This window comes from Cupressus sempervirens, chromosome 2, assembly GCF_028749045.1.
Source record: "Cupressus sempervirens isolate cs-2001-9-10 chromosome 2, ASM2874904v1, whole genome shotgun sequence".
NCBI classification, from domain to species: Eukaryota; Viridiplantae; Streptophyta; class Pinopsida; order Cupressales; family Cupressaceae; genus Cupressus; species Cupressus sempervirens.
In genome coordinates, this window is record NC_143119.1 from 63,155,186 (window position 1) to 63,170,455 (window position 15,270).

The window sequence follows — 15,270 nt, forward strand, 5'->3', positions numbered from 1 at the left end:
AAATAAACTACCCTGTGAAGATCATCCAGTTACTCATCAATGAGGGAATCAAATACCTATTTTTTATGGTTCTCTTGTTTAGTGTGCAGTAGTCTATACACATCCAAAGGGTGTCATCCTTCTTCTTAACCAATACCACTGAAGAGGCAAAGGGGCCAGAGCTAGGTCTGATATGCCCCATATCTAAAAGCTTCTTGATCGTCTTCTCTATCTCATCCTTGTAGTGTCTGGGGTGACAATAAGGGGTAGTAATGATGAGTTTGGCTCCTTCCTCAAGCTCAATAATATGCTCAAACCCTCTATCTGGTGGGATTCCTGTCTCCTTTGAGGAGATGAAACACTATGTAGCCCACTCTATATCATCATGTCTCAAAATCGCCTCCATCCTATGAGCTATAATTAATCTAGGTCCACTATCTAGTATGGCTTTTAGGACTACTAACCAATCACCTTGTAAGAACTCCAACTGCATAGTCTCGTGATCAAAAGTGTACCTATGGAGAGTCCTTAACCACTATCTACCCAGAATGGCATCCAACCCATCCAATTCAACAATGTAGAAATCAATCTCCAAAAGATAATCGTCAAACTATATCTAAAGACCAACTACTTTCTTTGTACACCCCAAAACTTCACTACCTACTACCGTTACCTCAAACTCAAGAATGTCAACTATCTGCAAACCTCTCCTAGATACCATATGTGTACTAATGAAATTATGTGAAGCTCCTATATCCAAAAGGCATACAATGCACTACCCCATAATCACACCACTCACTCTAAAAGGATGACATGTCAAATCACTAGAAAGAGTGGCTATAACTGGAGGTTATTCTGTGACGATTTTCTTCTTCTTATCTTTAAGGGGTTGCTCTTCAACTTCTTCCTTCTCACTGTCCTTAACCTCTTCACCTTCTTGTTGCTTCCCTTCATCCTTGGAGAGAACCTCAACATAATGTACCTTGCCTTTCCCAAGGCATCTGTGATTGGAGGTCCAAGGCTCCCTACAAGTAAAGCACAATTTCTTCCTCTCGAGTTCATTCCATGTTTGAAAATCCAACCTAGGAGGAGTGGGTTTCTACTAGTTTTTATTTCCTTAGCTCGATGTAGATCCCCTGTAAGGTTTCTTTGAAGGTTGTAATATCAATGAGGGTGAATCCAAATCATGAGCTATCTTGATTGCGTCATCCAAAGTGTTTGGTTTAAGGACCTTAACCAAACCCCTAAATCTGTCTTGTAGACCTTCTATGAATAACATCACTTTCTACTATTCTAACATATCTGGAACCATAATTGATATATGCTAAAATCATCAATGAACTTATCTAAAGATCCACTCTGATGCAACTAAGCCAAATCCCTATAATAGACTTCAACATCCTTCCTATCAAATCAGGTAACCAGCTTAGAGCTGAAAGTCTTATATGATGTTTATGAGGCCATGATTCTATGTGACTAATCCATGATGCCATCAATCGTACATAGCTCCCTCTAGGTGCATGGTTGCAAATCTAATGGCTTCCACTTTAGCCATGGGTTTAAGTGTCAAATAAGTATCCAGCTTGTGAATCCAAGCTCTAGCATATGTATGACCACTGCCATCAAAGGTGGGGAGAGTAAGTTTTTTCATAACATATTTTAAATCCTTGTTAGGTGCTCTTGGTCTCTGATCCTGCTGCTACCTATCAACCTCTCTTTTCTGATTTAAATATTGAATGAAAGTTAGATTTTGTTTAACTAGATACGAAAACAAATCCCACTCATCAAAAGTTGCCATAACATTATCTGATAACAAATTCAAAGCTATAGGTGGTACAACTTCTTCTTCTACATTAAAAACTGGCATCAAGGGTCTATCCATGTTATGTGTGGGAGCTCTAGCTACTCGGGGAGATCAAACTATACTACCACCTCCACTATGATCGCTAGGAGCCCTTCTATGGATTGGAGCCAACTGCTGCATAGTACCTACTAATTGCTAAAGAGCATTTGCAATGTTATTTTGTCCATCTTTGATAGCCTGTAACGTTTCCCTAACTTCCCTATCCTATTCAGTTTCATTATGTGTCATTTGAATGTTGATTTCTGGTTCAGCCTATTCCAAGTGATCAACCTATTGAGTAATATCAATCTGTTCACCTATTCCAAAAGTTATTTCCTCATCCACAATAAAACTATCCTCAATGTCGATATGAATTGATGAGTCTACTTGTTTAGGTTGTAGGTGACTAAATTTATGTTGTCTTCTACTCATTCCTGGCTATCATTTTTTGGTAAAAATGGTTTGCAAAAATTTTGTGTTTTTTCCCACAAGATGGCAGGTCTTGTGGCTTTGATACCACTGTACTATTCTAAAACAATTTTTTATCAATAAGTGAACTAAATAGCTAAGTTATAATTTTGTCAAACAGTTCGCAAACCCTCTAAAAAATCTTAAAACTGTTGTATGGATAGTTTACTGATTCTAAGCATAAAAAGAATTCCAAGCTATCTTGATGTATTTGATAACTATTTATAAGAGCTCAATTTTCACATTAGAATTAGTAATACCAGTAGAGTTCATTGTTTACTGAAGCAAGATTATGAAATATGATAACAATAACCCAACCCAAACATATTCATTCTAAGTCTACAAACTTGGCATCATTAAATGTCTCCTTCATGACCAAACATAAATAAAATCCATACAAGTGTTGGAAATAATAGTTATCAATTTTAATCACCCATGCAATAATATTTAAATATAGTATGATGGTGGAAACAAACTTGTGTAGTTGTAGAAGTGTTACTGGGCGTCCATGTTGACTCACACATTTGGTCTATTATGGGGGCTGACTCCCTTCCATATGTCGACGGTGCTAAGTCCAATCACACCGTACAAAAGAATGAAGTCGCAGCTAGCCCGAGTGTGGAGTTGTTGCCATCTCTAATTCTAACTACCTGCAGTTATTGCCGAGTCACCTTTCCAACCCCAACTAGTATTACTTCACCCGACCACCCTCCATTCACATTGACTATACCTCCAACTAGGGTTTCCAGTTGTGACTAAACTCTCTACTACCCTTGTGGATATTATGCGTCTCATTGCCTATGTATATTCCTACATGTGATGCTGGTTTGAAATTACTTTCCTGTACTCTGCCAATGTGATGGACCTTTAGTCTGTGATAGTTTATGATCTTTCAAAATGTAGTTCCTAAATTTCTCTGTCGTATTCCCATTCACCTGTCCAGCAACTTGACCCTTTTTCCTATTCTGTAGCCCAACACCAGCATTCACTTCATAAATAAACAAAGTACTTTCTCCAAATTGCTGATTTATGCCCTCTACCAATGCAATACTGAAAGAAGGAAGATTGGGGTGATGTCCAACTCCCTTAGAATCATCAGACTTGAGGGGTTTCGTTCTCACAGTCCCAAAACCAGTCACATTAAAGCAACCAAAATTTGAATGTGTATAGATTTCATAAACTCTTTTTTGTGTGTGTCTCTAATCCCGATACAAGCTCTCATTTATAACCTCGAAGTGAGGGAAAACACAAGGAGCAAGGAATGTGGGATTAAAACTCCATTTTTATCTTGTAGTCACTTAAAGCCACTTTATAAAGTAAATAGCTTTATAACATAAAAATGACTTAATTCCACACATTTTAATAAAGTTCTAAAGTAAATAAAATTAAACTTCCATTGTGACTAGTAGGTATCCTATTAAATAACATCGTTAATCTATGTGGATGTGTAGATAGATTAAATTGGCTCCCAAAATACTAGTGTTGAGAAGGGGACATGACATTATTATCTCTAAACTTTTAGAATCTGTGCTCCTTCTTATTCTTCTTTTCATTCATGTCATTGTCAAGGCATCAAGATGCAATATGACCAATCTTGTTGAAATTAAAACATTTCAATGGCAATTTATCTTTGTACTTTCATTTTTCTCTCAATAATCTCTTTTCTTGTGGTGCTTCCAATTCTCTTAGTTCTTTCTTCTTAGATAATATGTTGTCATAGTCACTTCCACCTGAACTCAAGTGATTATCTCTTTCTCTTTCTTTTCTTGAACTAACAATGGTTAGGGATGAATTGAAATCACTTTCTATCTTTGGTTAACCATTATCAAAATTACTAAGCACAAATACAATCAACCTACTAATCAAAGCATTAATGGTAACAATATTACCAAGTATGGATCTCAATGCTTGAATATAAAAGAATCAAATGGCCTAATGAGGTAAGAGAGTTCTAATATTTTTTCTTACCAAATCATCTCTACTTATAATTCCGCTAGCTCCTTTGATAACACTTACCATTTCCTTGATTTTAAAATTGTATTGTGCAATGTTCTCACCTTCTTGCAGTCTTATTTCATCAAATTTTCCTCTGAGACTCTAAATTTTTACCCTTAGTACATTGTTATCACCTCCATGAACAAGTACAACTTTGTCCCATATTTTTATTTGTTATATCACAATTCTTGATATCATCAAATTCAACATTATTTAGAGAAAAAATTATCTCAATCAGTAAGGTGTTGTGTTCTTGCTTTTCTCCCAGCTACTCAACTATCATGGGTCCAAGTGGTGGTACAGTATAGTCATTATCCAAGTAGTATAATGGATAGTCTCCACTACCATATAGGTACAACCTCATCCTTCTTTTCTATGTAGAAAGTGTTCCTTGTTCAACTTAGGTACCTCTCTCTTATACATGTTTAGGTTTCTAACTCAAGTATTTTAAACTTTTCCTCTAAGAACACATTTCTCTGATACTAATTATTTGAAAACTCAGAGGGGGATGAATCAGTTATCTCAAGTCCCTTTAAAAAAATTTCACCTTGTAAAACCTTTTAGTAATTAACTTGGCTAAGCATTCAACTTACCACAATAGTTTACAACTTCATGCATATGAAAATAGTAAACATCATGCAAAACATTCATATACACATTAACACCATATCTTAACATGGAAACCAATTTGGGTAAAAAATAATGCAAGAATTATCATGCACAAATAAATTCATTCTTCTAAAGTGAGCTCAGTTAAGAACCAACCCTGTGAAATGTTACAAACAACTTTGTTAGATGTGACCTTTTTAGGGGATTTTTACCAAATCTCAATGAGATCTATCAATCTTCTATGAGTGGCCTTAATAAAGGACTTAATGCATTTGTTAGAATGCCACCTTACAAAGGATTTACAAATATGATTGTTAAATCCACCCAATTAAGATATTTTATAATAGTGAAATTATCTATAGAAATAGTAACTACCTTTGTCTCTTTAGATCTCCTTTCTACTCCTTTTTCATCTTCAAACCCTTTCTTGCTGGCTAATAAACTCACACACTTCATATCATCTCTTTCCTTCACACTTTTCTTGAACTCTGATCTGCATAGTGACTCTTTTATCTTCATTTGGCAATCAACAACATATCCACTCTTGCTCATCCTTTATATAGACTATTTTGTTGCTTAATCACGTTCATTAGGGTTTCCTCAATTTACGCTTAGTCATACGATCACATCTCAACTTTCATACATTGAATTTTTCTCTCATAAAAACTATTTATGCATCATGCTAGCTATGATTCACCTTGGAATTTGAACTTTTCTTGGATCATGAATCTTTCCTTAAATCTTCTCCAATTGATCTTACCTAACCAATTTCATCATTATATTTTGCTAACAAACTTCTTTCCTTCCTTAGAATCTTCTAGACCAATCCAGATTCTCACTCGATGTCGTCCCACATTTGATTTTCCAAAAACTATTCTCCTTTATCGATCTGTGTTCTTGTTCAACCAAACAACCTCATCTACCCAATTAACATTTTCTCCTTAGTTGCAATATTTTCTCAATAACACTTGTCAACTCTATGTATTAGCACATCCTTAATCTACTAAAACGTGATTAGTAGACTTCACCAAATAATAAAATTTCTTATCGAATACCATTTTTAGCTTAGTAGCATACACTTATTCCTTTTCTTTTCACTTCATAGCTTCATTCCTTTATTATCAACCAATATGTCTTACTTGTACATCACTCTAAAACTTCATCAAATCATATAATTAATCAAACCAATATTACTTTGTCAAAGACTGAATCATCAATTGCCCATTTAAGCTCTTACACTTAACATTATTGACTTCACTTCTTCATTTCATCTTCTTTCTTTACTCAATCATTTATTCATACTTCAAATGATATGGATACTTACATAAATCAATAAGTGAATGGATTTGACACAATGAAAACATAACAATTGACCCAATTCTCCTACTTACTTTCCATTGCTTAGTTATCTAACCTTGTTCATCATCAATATTAGTATCAATTAGGGTAACAAATAGCTCTAACTACATATTCGACTTTAGATAAAAACATCTTGTAATCTAGAAAATTCAAATGGAGATAACTTACCAATTAGAGTATTCTTTGTGAATCCCTTTGTGACCAATAGGATTTCCTCAATTTCCATGATCTTATTGTCATATAATGGTGTCAAGGATCTAATGATCTTTGTAATCATTTAATCATTTGTAATAACTCCTTTTGAATTCCTAATGTTAGTAACAACCTCTGTTACTATCTTTGTTAGTGTAAATAATTATTATTTATACTTAAGTTTACTTAGGATAAATGCATTATTTTATTATTTCTTAGGTTAGACACCTTGGAGTTTGCATACTCTTACGAGTTATCACATTGACAACACTGGACTAAGCAACTCTAATTCAACACATGGTGTCTACAACACTGGAGTTTGCATAATTAACTGAGTTGTCATGTAGACAACACAATTATACATACTCTTAATTAAGCACATAGTGTCTACAACATAATTATGCGTGTTACACCTTTGTAGGCTTATCCTCTCATCATCACACTTACTCCTATGCTTAATGGAGGATAATCCACTCCCAGTGGATATATGCTTGGTTGTAAGACTTATCAGTATGCTGATTCCTAGGCATTCTAGAAGCATTCCAGAGGCCTTTATATACCAAAACCTCTAGTGTACTATACAATAATTATGAATATCATATCGTTATTCTATTCATACTCCGATGGTCTATTTTGTGCTTGTTATTGTGCTTCTTGGTCTTGGGTGAATTTTTCCCTAAGGTAAATTCTTACATGGTATCAGAGCTATACCAAATTCTTACATGGTATCAGAGCCATAGGAGTGTCATTTCATAGCCACTGGACACCGATCTTGCTTCACTTCTTTGAGGACATCTCGACTAAGATTTAGAGTATTCATAGATATTGGGAGTGTCTAGAGCCAAAGCAAACCTCATCATTGCATCCAAAGCATTGATTAGGTGAAAATTAACTATGAATTCGCCTATGTTGGGCAATAGTCAAATTTGAGGCAATTTTTTTGCAAACCGACACTTAAAGGCCTGATTTGCAAGTATGATATGATCATTTCATATCTTTGAACTTAAATTTTAGATCTTCATATTTTATTATTTCTGTCTCTACAATTTCTCTCATTATTTTTCAGATTTGCATATTTTGTTTGGAAATTTTTGGCCATCAGGCCTGTAGAGAAGAGATTTTTTGTAGGACAAGATTGGTGCTTCCTAGTGAAATTCAGATACTGGCATCATGTTTAGAAGGTCAAAAAACCCCCAAATTGACTTTTGTTTCACCAAAATTGGACATTATTTTTGGAGGCACGACGATGGCGATTTTGGAATAATAATTACAGAGGTGATTTTGAAAAAGTGATATCTCCCTCATCTAATAGCCTCATCTTCTTACATCCTCATGCGTTCCAAATTTTCATCAAAATTTGTAACTTGGTAAATTTCTTTCCTTCATATAGTGCTTTGAATATTTCCTAGATCTCATGTGTAGAATCAAGTTCCTTAACCTCTCTAAAATCTACCTCTAAAAATGCACTAATTAAAGATTCTCTAGCAACCATATTGCAAGTGAATTTATACCTTTTAGACCATGAAGTGGATTCCAATTCATCTTCTATCTTTGCATCCTCCTTATTATTTGTGATAAATCACAATTCAATTCCTAAGTAGATCAAATGATTTCTCATCTTATTCTTCCAGTTGTCAAAATTTTCACTCTCAAAATTTGGACTGTCTTTCTTATAACTTCCCATTCTAGATCTCCTCAAATGGTTAAGCTTTCCTCTCCAAGATGACCACATGATCTAATACTAATTACTAGGAATAAGAATCCACAAAACACAACAGAGAAGGGGGTGGGTGGTGGGGGCAAATCAATTGTGTGTTATATTTATAATATTTATATTTTTCAACCAAATCATCAATGAAAGATATAGTAGTTCAAAACAATATTAACAAGATATAAAATAATATCATAAGACAAAATATTTTAATCTCAAGGAGTAACCTATTGAGGGAAAAACCCTAGTAGGGATGATACCCACAAGATCATGCACTAGTATAAAATGTCCTTGTTAGGAGCCAATACAATACATCTAGTATATCAGTACCCACTAAAGAACAGAACCCTTATATAATAGCCCTTTAACCTTGTTATGAGTTTATGTGAACAAAAGGTTCATTGCCTAATCAAACTACTCGAATGTTGAAGGTTAGAGACACATTCAAGGACTCAATGCCCAGACGAGGAAGGTTATATCCACCTTCAAGGACTCACTGACCAAACCATGAACTGACTGATAACAACTCAATTGCCTTTACAGTTCCATTGAAGTACATAAGGAATATCATAGATTTTATGCATAACTCTATCAAAGCATCTAACCAACCTTCATCTTTACTTTGATATCTAACACCAAGGCTTGATCTATATTCACAAATTATGATACTTATTCCTTACATTCCATACATTACAACAAAGGAATTACTTTCCTTCATACAAGCTACAAGAAGCAATTGGGTCAGCTTGTTAAGGCTTCCCTAATGCACAAATAGCTACATCAAACAATGCTAAGGTACAAATGGTGTAATGGGCACCCTGAAATTGCCCAAAAACTGAACCAACTACTGAAATAGATTTTTTATGCCAACTGTAGATTAAACCGATGCTGAAATTATATTAGTTCTCAAAATGATAAAATCAAGTACATAGAAATGTATTCCAAAGGCCAAACCCCAAGGGAATGATGTCTAGAATGTTACAAGAGAGGATGAACATCCTCTAATGCCAAGAAAGATATGTGAGTCACACATTCAAGTTCTTATCAAATGTCATTCACAAAAATCTGATGCTCAATAATGAGACTCTCACCCCTATTTATCCTTTTCCTTCACCCTTCTAGAAGGAACTAAAACATTAATTAATTACAAGTGTTAGAAGCTTCCCCCTTCCAATAATTAATGCACTCTCTATGAACTCCTCCCTTGCAATACAATAATTAATTGTGCTTCTAGAAAATTAAATTACTAGAGGCTTACACCTTTCCAATAATTAATATACATCTAGAAGCTTCTCCCTTGTAATACAATAATTAATTAAATATAAAGTCACCTTTTAATTTTTAATTTTAATTTATTTAATGACTTTATAAGAAATTAATTGAATTTCCTCTTATGCTCCACTTAGACTTTGGAGAACGTGAAGGCTAAAAGATGGTGTCATTATAGTTTGCCCTCCTTGAAATTGCTTATCCTTAAGCAATCTCAGTCCTGTTTGCTATAGCACCTGCTCACTCTCCCAAGTAGCATCTTCCTCTTGCATATATCTCCATTTGACTAAATATTCTTTAATCAAACTGCTTCACAGAGTCCTTTCCCTAGTATCCAGAATAGCCTCAAGAATTAATATGAGCTTTCCCTCCTCATCTAATGGTGGTAATTCTGTTGAAGGCACAACTCTCTGACCGATGGCTTTCTTAAGCCTTGACACATGAAACACATTATGCACTTGACTACCCTTTGGAAGCTCAATCTCATAAGCAACCTCACCCACCTTGCGAATCACTTTGTAGGGGCCATAAGACCTAGGCTTCAACTTCTCTACTCCACTTTTCTTTTGTGATGAATTTCTGTATGGTTGTAGCCTTAGGTAAACCATATCCCCAACCTCAAAACTGTGCTCTATCTGGTGCTAGTTAACATACAATTTCTATTGATTTTGGGCTTGCTGTATATTCTCCTTGAGCACCCTCAAAATATCCTGACTATCCTGCAATAAGTGTTTTACTTTGGGCACTCTACTATCCCCCAAAACTAGATCCATGAAACTAGGTGCTTCATAACTGTATAATGCCATGAATGGAGTCATCTTGATGGACATATGATAAGTGGTGTTATACCAGTACTCTCCCATATGTAGCCATTTGACCCAAGCCCTCATTTGTGTAGTCACATAGTTCCTTAGATATCCTTCCACCCATTTATTCACAATCTATGTTTGTCCATCTATCTATGGATGATAACTAGTGCTAGGTGTAAGATTTGTACCACACAACCTAAATAGTTATTGCCCAAAAAGTACTCATGAATTTATTGTCCCAATCACTAACAATGAAACTAGGTAGCCCATGTAACCTGAATATCTCTCTAAAGAAAAGATCAACCACTTGTGCTGCTATGTAAGTGGACGAAATAACAAAGAAGTGAGCAAAGTTCATCCGCCAATCAACTATCACATAGATGCAATCTTTCCCTTGTACTCATGGTAACCCAATGATTAAGTCCATAGAAATACTTTCCTATTTCCTATCTGGAATGGGCAAAGGATGTAACAACCCTGAAGGATATGTGTGCTCTCCCTTATTCTACTGGCAAATTGCACACTCCCTGACATGCTTCTGAACATCATCCTTGAGCCCTTTCCATGTGAACCGCTCACGGATCTGCCTGTAGGTCTTAAAGACTCTTGGATGTCTAGCTGTAGGTGCATCATGAAATGTCTTCAATATTACCTCCCTAAATTGTGATGAAGGAATCAAATGTATCCTACACTAAAACTTTATCAATCCATCCATCACCACATAATGATCATTATGTAAGGTGCCTGTAATTACTCTAGAAGCCCAAGTGTCCCTCACATACTCTTCTATGATCTTATTTCTCCAATCTCATGTAATCTCATCTAAAGCACAAATACGAGGTCTCCTGGATAAAGCATCTTCCACCACATTCTTCGTACCTTTGACAAACTCAATGTCAAAGTCATAGGCTTGTAACTTCGTAATCCACTTCTATTGTCTACCATTCAAATCATATTGGCTCATGAAGTATTTGACGATGTTGTGATCAATTTTGATAACAAACTTTACCCCAACTAGGTAGGACCAAAACTTAGCTATGCATGCATTATAGCCAACATCTCCCAATCATAGATGGAATAGCTCCTCTCCACTCCATGGAGATTCCTGCTTTCAAAAATAATGGGGTGCTTCTCCTGCATCAAGACTGCCTCGATCCCATCTCCTGATGCATCACAATGAAGCTCAAATGGCTTTGTGAAATCTGGTAGAGCTAGTACTGGACATGATGACATCACCTTCTTGAAATGATTGAAGCTTCTCTGAGCTACCTCTATCCATGTGAAGGCCCCTTTCTTGGTAAGGTCTATCAAGGGTGCAAAGATCTGTTAAAATATTTTAACAAATCTCCTATAAAATCTGCAAAGACCAAGGAATCCCTTAAGCTATGTAAGATTTGTAGGAGTAGGCCAATCAATAATAGCCCAATCTTTTCAGGATCTGCCCGAACTCCATCTGTGCTAATGATACGCCCAAGGTATAGTAGCTTAGTCATCCCATCCCAAACTCACACTTAGATTCCTTGGCATATAATGACTCTTTCTCCAAAGTGGACAACAACATCTCAAGATGTTGTAAATGTTCCTCCCAAATCTTACTAAAGACTAAAATGTCATCAAAGAAAATCAAGACAAATCTCCGAAGCTGCTTCCTGAATAACTGATTCATTAAAACTCTGGAATGTAGCAAGGGCATTAGTTAGCCCAAATGGCATAACCAAAAACTTGAAGTGGCCATAGTGACACAGAAAAGTTGTCTTCTCAATGTCCTCTTCCCTCATCCTGATCTGATGATACCCTGACCATAGATCAATCTTTGTAAAAAAGCATGCACCATGTAACTCATCAATTAGCTCATCTATTCGTGGAATGGGATATATGTTCTTAATGATCTTCTTATTTAATGCCTTTTAATTGATGCACATGCGCATCGTCCCATCCTTCTTTACCAACACTACTGTTGAGGCAAAGGGGCTCTTACTAGGCATGATATGCCCTATTTCCAACAACTCCTTAATTGCCTTCTTTATATCATCCTTATGTTTTTTAAGATGATGATAGGGAGTAATCATGACTAGTTTGGCTCCCTCCTCGAGCTCAATAACATGCTCTATTCCCCTGTCAGGAGGAACCCCATGTGGAATCTCGCCAAATACCTTAGTGTACCTGTCAAGTATCTCCTAGATATTTTGTGGATGACTCTTCACCTATGGCTCATGTGAAGTTGGCATAGTGAAACATTCTGTTGTCCACTCTATGTTATTATGTCGAAAAAGTCTCTGCATTCTCCTTAGGGAAACTACTCTACAACTCCCATCTGAAAGTCCTCTAAGTACAATAGTTCTTCCCTCATGCTAAAACTTCATCTCCAATTTTGTTAAGTTAAGTGTGAATTCTACTAGCGAGGCCATCCATACCATGTCGAGGATGGCATCATAGTCTCCCATGTCTACCACATAGAACTCATCTTCCAATTCATAGCCATCTCCAAACCTGATGTGAAGATTAGATATCTTCCGAGTGCATAATAGTTTGTCACCATTAGCTACCATAACTCTAAATTCGGCATGCTCCTCAGTCTGTAGACCTCTCTTGGCTACCAATTGTGCATCTATAAAATTATGTGTAGCCCTAGTGTCAATGAGTGAGATCACTTTCTACCCTTGGATAGTACCTCTAACCTTAAATGTGATTGCCTTATGAGCCCCTGTTAATCATGCTATGACTTCTCATCCTCAGGAATGCTGCTCTCATTTGAATCAGAGTGTTGATCCTCCCTCTCTGATTGTGACTCTTCTACTAAGAAATACTCCATTTGATTTGCCTTAGCCTTGAGAGGACACTTATGAGATAAATCCCAAGGTTCTCTGCAATGAAAACGTAACTTCTTCTTTCTTAAATCATTCAAGGTGTCATTATCCAACTTATCTCTTTTGGGTTGAGCATCCTTGTAAAAAATTTTTTTGTCCTTCTCCTTGTCCTTTTTCATATAAGAATCCTTGTGCTGAAATCTACTCCTTAATGAAGAAGGTGCTAAGTCATGAGCCTTTTTAATGGCCTCCTACAATGTAGCTAGGTCACGCCCCTTGACCCATCCTTGCAACGATTCTGAGAGTCCATCCATAAACAACACTACTAACCTCCTCTCTAAAATATCTGTGACCAACACAACTAACCTCTAAAACTCATTGATATATGTCTCAACTGATCCCCACTACTTGAGTTGTGCCAACTCCTTAAACTATAATTCGGGATCCCTGGTATCAAATCTCTCTATGAGCTTCTCAGTGAACTCCTTGTAAGATGTGATTTGATTATGTCCAAAGTTACCATGCCATGGTGCCACCACTCATGTGATGGTCCATCCAAGTGAATAGCTGTATACTTTATAGCCTCCTCCTCAAGCATAGGATTCAGTTGCAAGTATGTATCCATCTTCTGCACCCAAGCTCGTGTGGTCATCTTCCCTGAAGCATCATAATAAGGTAAAGAAAGTTTCCCAACTTTCTTTCTCAGTTCAAGGTTTTGATTTCTTCCTCCTGATCTAGGCATGTGTCTCATCCTCAAGTCCATGTAATCTTTGAGAGAAATGTCCACTTGAAACTCCGATCCACTAGCCTCCTAATCCCTCCTGAACTGATCTTGTAACTCTATAATATGCAGTTCATTAACTAGTTGAACTGGATCTCTGGGTGGGAAGGTGGGTAGAAAAGAGCTCTCGAGCTTGCTATTTGAGCTAGGCATGCAATTGGTCTAAAGTTATCAACCTCATTCGCATTGTTGTCATGTCCATTATTACCATTAATATTGCCTCAACATCCATTATCATTGCCTCTATTATTGTTGTTTCCATTGTTGGCATCACCTAGATTAATATTGATGCCCATCTATCTAGCCATAAGCTGTAACATCATATCCATTCGCTTGTTCTGCTCCTGTTGCATAGCCCCTCCTCTAATGTATCCAATAACCTGAACATTACATTTTCCTAATCTAGATCGGTATTCCTACCATCTCGGTCACCCATACTGCTATCTTGTTCAAAGAATATCTCCTCCGTGTCTGTATGACTGGATTGTATGTCCCTCTACTTGGATGAACTACCCTGTTCATTTTGTAAGTCTAAACTCCTATTTTGTCTTGCTTTGGTATTGTAGAAATTATAAAGCCCTTGTCACATGCTCAAACATAAATGCTTAGATCTCCATAGGATGGTAGGACTTATAGCTCTGATACCACTATAATGGGCATCCTAGAATTGCCCAAAAATTGAACCAACTACTGAAATAGATTTTTTATGCAAACTAAAGATTGAACCAATGCTGAAATTATATTAGTTCTCAAAATGATAAAATCAAGTACATAGCAATGTATTCCAAAGGCCAAACCCCAAGGAAATGACGTCCAAAATGTTACAAGAGAGGATGAATGTCCTCTAATGCTAAGAAAGATATGTGAGTCACACATCCAAGTTCTTATCAAATGTCATTCACAAAAATCCGATGCTCAACAATGAGACTCTCACCCCTACTTATCCTTTTCCTTCACCCTTCTAGAAGGAACTAAAACATAAATTAATTGCAAGTGCTAGAAGCTTCCCCCTTCCAATAATTAATGCACTCTCTAGAAACCCCTCCCTTGAAATACAATAATTAATTGTGCTTCTCAAAAATTAAATTACTAGAGGCTTCCACCTTTCCAATAATTAATACACACTCCAAAAGCTTCTCCCTTGTAATACAATGATTAATTAAATTAATTAAATATAAAGTCACCTTTTAATTTTTATTTTTAATTTATTTAATGACTTTATAAGAAATTAATTTAAAATCCTCTTATGCTCCACTTAGACTTTGGAGAACGTGAAGGCTAAAAGATGGGGTCATTACAAATGGTACCTGATAAAGTGTATAACAATTAAAAACATTAAGATATGTGTCATGATCCTTAATCAATGCTCACCAATAAATATCACATGCTGCACCACCTAGTCGACTCCCAAAAAGAAATTATGCAATTGCCACACACTAGCACTAACC